General features: G+C 43.0%; 1 non-coding gene across 1 annotated transcript; it reads right to left on the bottom strand.

Annotated features, from left to right (window-relative positions):
- Positions 1 to 6,655: 6,655 nt before the first annotated feature.
- TRNAP-GGG (transfer RNA proline (anticodon GGG)) lies at positions 6,656 to 6,731 on the bottom strand. The gene has a single exon. It is a non-coding gene; the product is annotated as a tRNA-Pro (tRNA).

The raw sequence follows: 6,731 nt of genomic DNA, 5'->3' as shown, positions 1-6,731 counted from the left end.
TCCTGCCCTCCACTAGGCTGAGGGAGACAGTCCTCAGGGCAGAGACTCCACAGGCCCAGGCAGTGACCCCAGGGCAGTGCATGGTGGCCCAAGAGGGGCAATGGCCTTCTGGACAACTCAGGACAAATGGAAGCTCCATTACCCCCTTTCCAGCGGGAACTAAAGGAGAATGACTCTTGAAAGAAGTCAGGGAAAGGAGGTTGATGCGTGGGTTCCATGGACAGGGAGAAGCAGGCAGGACCACTGGCACCTCGCACCACTGCATGGATTTCCTTACTCAGATCTAAAACAACTTCTCTCACTCCCTCCAAGAAGCCTTCCCTCCCTTTGGTGCAGGGGGAAGAACCATGGGCTGACATGATTATCACCAAGATCGGTGATCAGATCATCTTGGGGTGGGATTTTTCTTTTCTTTCTTTTACTTTTTTTTTTTTTACAGAGACAGAGAGAGAGAGCGAGAGAGAGAGAGAGAGAGAGGGATAGATAGGGACAGACAGACAGGAATGAAGAGAGATGAGAAGCATCAATTATCAGTTTCTCATTGCAACACCTTCGTTGTTCATTGATTGCTTTCTCATATGTGCCTTGACTGCGGGGGCTAAGCAGACCAAGTAACCCTTTGCTGAAGCCAGGGACCTTGGGCCCAAGCTGGTGAATTTTTTGCTTAAACCAGGTGAGCCTGCACTCAAGCTGGCGACCTCGAGGTCTCGAACCTGGGTCCTCCGCATCCCAGTCTGATGTTCTATCCACTGCGCCACCGCCTGGTCAGGCCTGGGGTGGGATTTTTCAGTGGCGTGTGTTAATTTGTATGAATCTCCAGTTGGTGGAATTTAAAACAGTGAAATAAGAAGGGGCAAATAAACTATGTATGGTAATGTCTTTTAATGAGACTTACTGTCGTGATCATTTCACAACAGATACAGAGATATCACTTTGTGTACCTCAAACTAATATAATGTTATATGTCAATTATATCTCAATTAAACAAGAAAAAGAAAGGACAAGACAATTCAGATAAGTGCAAAAGACTTTGTTTAAATGGAGAGGGATGGGCATGAAGAGTTCTTTTTCAAAGTCCACTCTGCTTCCTGCTAGATTTTACCAAGATAAAAATATTAAGCACAAGAAGTTAATAGTGGCTTGGAACCAGGTTTTCCACTAGACTCCTATAATTGGCAAAACAGACCCATTTGGGAGTGGGCATTGGTTGAACTGGGTGCCCATGACGAGATGGCAGTACCTCAGCCCTGGGCAGGCAGCTGCTGCCTTGAGGTCCTCAGGTGGGACGAGGTGAAGCTGGCACCAGGGACACACTGCTCAGCTTTCTTTTACCAGGAATGAGCTTCAAGTCCAGGAGAGGCGGACAAGCTGATAATTCTAGGTTCTACACAGTGTTTACCTAGAGCAACAACATCTAAGGTTGAGGCAAGCCCAAATCTGTAGATCAAGAACTGGGAGATTCAAAAGACACAGAGAAAATACTGGGATAAAGGCAATTGAAATGTTAATGGAGTTACCTGGAAGGGAAGAAGCCAGGAGGACTGTGGATATTTTGACTCTCATTTATATTTATCAGTATTTTATACATCTTCTACCAGGAGCAACTATTGCTCTCATAATTAGGAAAAAGAGTAACTACTATTTTTATAAAGAGAGGAGAAAAAGAGTTTATTGGATTCACTTAGAACATTAAACTGTGACTATGCAGAGATTAGGGGTAAATTCATCTACTCTAAGTCAAGTAAGTTTAGAAAGTCTAAAATGCCTGGAAATGTAGGAAACTTGAGTTTAGAACTACAGTACAGTGGATTCTGTTCTTCATGTTTGGAACCTGCACACTGAAGTAAAACTATCATTTTAAATACTGTATAATGATTTACTTTAAAAACAAGAGTAAGCCTGACCAGGCGGTGGCGCAGTGGATAGAGCGTCGGACTGGGATGAGGAGGACCCAGGTTCGAGACCCCGAGCTCGCCAGCTTGAGCGCAGGCTCATCTGGCTTGAGCAAAGCTCACCAGCTTGGACCCAAGGTCGCTGGCTCGAGCAAGAGGTTACTCGGTGTGCTGAAGCCTCACGGTCAAGGCACATGTGGGAAGGCGATCAATGAACAACGAAGGTGTAACGAAAAACTGATGATTGATGCTTCTCATCTCTCTCCATCCCTGTCTATCCCTCTTTCTGTCCCTGTAAAAACAAGAGTAAAACAAAGAGAGCTTGGACCCAAGGTCGCTGGCTCGAACAAGGGGTTACTCGGTCTGCTGAAGGCCCACGGTCAAGGCACATATGAGAAAGCAATCAATGAACAACTAAGGTGCCGCAACGAAAAACTGATGATTGATGCTTCTCATCTCTCTCCATTCCTGTCTGTCTGTCCCTATCTATCCCTCTCTCTGACTCTCTCTCTCTCTGTCCCTGTAAAAAAAAAGAAAGGAAAAAAAGAAAAGGAAACAGAAAAAGCTCCCAGATGCAGACACAGTGTGGTGACGCGGAGGGGAGGGAGCGTGGTAAATGAAGGGATGGAGGATACATGGTGATGGATTTGACCTGACTTGGGGTGGTGAACACACAGCACAGTGTACAGAGGATGCACTGTGGAATTGGGCCCCTGAAACCTGTATAAATGTTAACCAGTGTCACCCAATACAGTCAATAAAAAAAAATCTTAAATAAAAAAAAAAGTACAATAACTGAAAAGGCAGTATCTTAAACTTTACAGTTTTATTTTTCCTACTTTTAAAAGTGTTCTTTTTCTCGCCTGACCTGTGATGGCACAGTGGATAAAGCGTTGACCTGGAAATGCTGAGGTCACCGGTTCAAAACCCTGGGCTTGCCTGGTCAAGGCACATATGGGAGTTGATGCTTCCAGCTCCTCCCCTCTTCTTTCTCTCTGTCTCTCTGTCCTCTCTCTCTTTCTCTCTCTCTGTATCTCTCTCCTCTCTAAAAATGAATAAATAAAAAGAAATTAAAAAATACTTGTATTACTTAAAAAAAAAAAAAGTGTTCTTTTTCTCTTGGCCCCCAAGATGCTCAAAGCTGAATTTAGGGCTTGGTCCATGTTGTGTAGTACAGACAGACCTCGGAGGCACTGCGGGTTTGTTTGCTGACTACCGCAAAAAAGCAGGTACTGCAATAAAGCCAGTCGTACTCCTTTCGCTGGTAGAGGGTCTTGACTTCAATTTGTAAAAATTTGCAACATCTCTGAAGCTCAATAAAGTACAATAAAATGAGGTATGCCTGTAAAACATACAACCTTCTCCCTTCATTCCTTAACTGCCATTAGTTTATCCTTGTTTAAATAATTCTGTTTAGAATGTCTTTATAACAAGATCCCTACCATCCTTTTGGAGAGGGTGTGGAGCATTTTATTAATGAATGCTTTTTAAATTTTTTTTATTCATTTTTAAAAATTTATTGTGTTAACATGGGTTCAAGTGTCCCACTCAATAAAACACCCTCCACACCAACAATGTGCCCCCATTACACTCTTTTTCTCCCCTCCCCCTCTTCCCTCTAGGATTTACTGTCCTGTTATCTGTATCTCTGTGTTATGTATATATAATTTGGCTAATCCCTTCACCTTCTCTGACCCCGTCCGCTTACCCCCCTTCCCTCTGACAGCTGTCCCTCTGCTCCCTGTGACCCCGCCTCTGCCTCTATTCCATTCCTCAGTTTACCATGTTCATTAGATTCCATATATAAGTGAGATCATATAAGACTTGTCTTTCTATGCTTTGCTTTATTTCATTTAGCATAGTAATCTCCAAGTCCATCCATGCCATTACAAAAGGTAAGATTTTCTTCTTTTTCACAGCTGTGTAGTATTCCACCTTATACATGTACCACAGCTCTTTTATCCACTCATCCACTGTTGGACACTTGGGCTGTTTCCAGATCTTGGCTATTGTAAATAATGATGCAAAAAACATGGGAGTGCATATCACTTTTAAAATTAGTGTTTTGGGATTCTTAGGTATATTCCTAAAAGTGGTATAGCTGGGTCCAAAGGCAGTTCTATTTCTAATTTTTTGAGAAAACGCCATACTATTTTCCACAGTGGCTACACAAGTCTGCATTCCCACCAGCAGTGTAGGAGGGGAGGGTTCCCTTTTCTCCACTCCCTCATCAGCACTTGTATGTTGATTTGTTAATGAGAGCTACTCTGACAGATGTGAGGTAGTATCTTATTGTGATTTTAATCTGCATTTCTCTGTTGATTAGTGACACTGAATATTTTTTCACATGCCTATTGGCCATCTTTGTGTCCTTTTTGGAGAAGTGTCTATTTAGTTTCTTTGCCCATTTTTTAGTTGGATTGTTTACCTTCCTGGTGTTAATTTTTAGAAGTTCTTTATAAATTTTAGTTATTAACCCTTACCAGATGTATCAGCGAATGTGTTCTTCCACTGAGTGGGTTGTCTTTTTATTTTGTTAATGGTGTTTGATATAATCCCATTTGTTTATTTTGTCTTTTATTACACTTGCCCGTGGAGATATATCAGCAAAAATATTGCTATGAGAGGTATTGGAGTTTACTGCATATGTTTTCTTCTAAGATTTTTATCGTTTCACGACTTACATTTGAGTCTTTTATCCATTTGGTATTTGTTTTTGTGAATGGTGTAAGTTGGTGGTCTCTTTTTTTTCTTTTCTTTTTTTACAGAGACAGAGAATCAGAGAGAAGGATAAATAGGAACAGACAGGAACGAAGAGAGATGAGAAGCATCAATCACCAGCTTTTCATTGCAACACCTTAGTTGTTCATTGATCGCTTTCTCGTATGTGCCTTGACTGTGGGCCTTCAGCAGACCGAGTAACCCCTTGCTTGAGCCAGCGACCTTGGGTCCAAGCTGGTGAGCTTTGCTCAAACCAGATGAGCCTACGCTCAAGCTGGTGACCTCGGGGTCTTGAACCTGGGTCTTCTGCATCCCAGTCTGACACTCTAACCACTGTACCACCGCCTGGTCAGGCCGTCTAGTTTCATTTTTTTGCATGTACCTGTCCAATTTTTCCCAACACCATTTATTAAAGAGACTGTCTTTACTCCATTGTATATTCTTGCTTCCTTTGTCAAATCAGTTGACCATAAAGGTGTGGGTTTATTTCTAGGTTCTGTTCTGTTCCATTGATCAGTATGCCAATTCTTATGCCAATAGCAAGCTGTTTTGAGTACAATGGCCTTTTAGTATAACTTGATATTAGGAAGTGTAATACCTCACACTTTGTTCTTCATTTTCAAGATTGCTGAAGCTATATTAGGCTTCTTTTTTGGTTCCATATAAATTTTTGGAATATTTGTTCTAGATCTGTGAAGTATGTCATTGATATTTTAATAAGAATTGCATTGAATCTACAGATTGCTTTGTATCATATGGACATCTTAATAATATTAATTCTTCCTATCCATAAACATGGTATATACTTCTACTTGTTTGTATCTTCCTTGATTTCTTTTTTCAATGTCTTATAATTTTCCAAGTACAAGTCTTTTACTTCCTTAAATTTATTCCTAGGTATTTTATTTATTTATTTTTGTTGTTGCAAAAGTGAAGGGAATTGTTTCCTTAATTTCTCTTTCTGACAGTTTATTGTTGGTGTATAAAATGTCACTGATTTCTGTATATTAATTTTATATTATCCCACCTAGCCAAATTCATTAATCAGGTCTAGTAGTTCTTTTTGTTTTTTTTTTTTTTGTATTTTTCTGAAGCTGGAAACGGGGAGAGACAGTCAGACAGACTCCCACATGCGCCCGACCAGGATCCACCCGGCACGCCCACCAGGGGCAACGCTCTGCCCAACAGGGGATGATGCTCTGCCCCTCCGGGGCGTCGCTCTCCCGCGACCAGAGCCACTCTAGCGCCTGGGGCAGAGGCCAAGGAGCCATCCCCAGCGCCCGGGCCATCTTTGCTCCAATGGAGCCTTGGCTGCGGGAGGGGAAGACAGAGACAGAGAGGAAGGAGGGGGGTGGAGAAGCAAATGGGCGCTTCTCCTATGTGCCCTGGCCGGGAATCGAACCCGGGTCCCCCGCACGCCAGGCCGATGCTCTACCGCTGAGCCAACCGGCCAGGGCCTGACTGAGACTTTAGCATTTCTATGTATAGTATCATGTCATTAGCAAATAATGACAGTTTTACTTCTTTTCCAATTTGAATGCCTTTTATTTCTTTTTCTTGTCTGATTGCTGTGGCTAGGACTTCCAAAACTGTGTTGAGTAAGATCGGTGAAAGGGGGTACTCCCATCTTGTTCCTAATCTTAACAGGATTGCTTTTAATTTTTGCCCATTGAGTATGATGCTGGCCATTGGTTTGCCATATATGGTCTTTATTATGTTGAGGTATGTTCCCTGTATTTCTCCGTTTTTTGTGTGTGCGTATTTTTCTGAAGCGAGAAGTGAGGAGGCAGAAAGAGAGAGTCCCGCATGTGCCTGACTGAGATCCACCTGGCAAGCCCACTAGGGGGCGATGCTCTGCCCATCTTGGGCTGTTGCTCTGTTGCAACTGGAGCCATTCTAGCATGAGGTGGAGGCCATAGAGCCATCCTCAGTGCCCTGGCCAACTTTGCTCCAATGGAACCTTAGCTTCAGGAGGGGAAGAGAGAGAAAGAGAGAAATGAAGAGGGGGAGAAGTGGAGAAGCAGATGGGTGCTTCTACTGTGTGCCCTGGCCGGGAATCGAACCTGGGACTTCTACATCCCAGGCTGATGCTCTACCACTGAGCTAACCAGCCAGGGC

This window comes from Saccopteryx bilineata, chromosome 6 (assembly GCF_036850765.1).
Source record: "Saccopteryx bilineata isolate mSacBil1 chromosome 6, mSacBil1_pri_phased_curated, whole genome shotgun sequence".
NCBI lineage: Eukaryota > Metazoa > Chordata > Mammalia > Chiroptera > Emballonuridae > Saccopteryx > Saccopteryx bilineata.
Note: the sequence above shows the minus strand (reverse complement) of the source record. Positions and strands in the feature narration are given on the sequence as shown.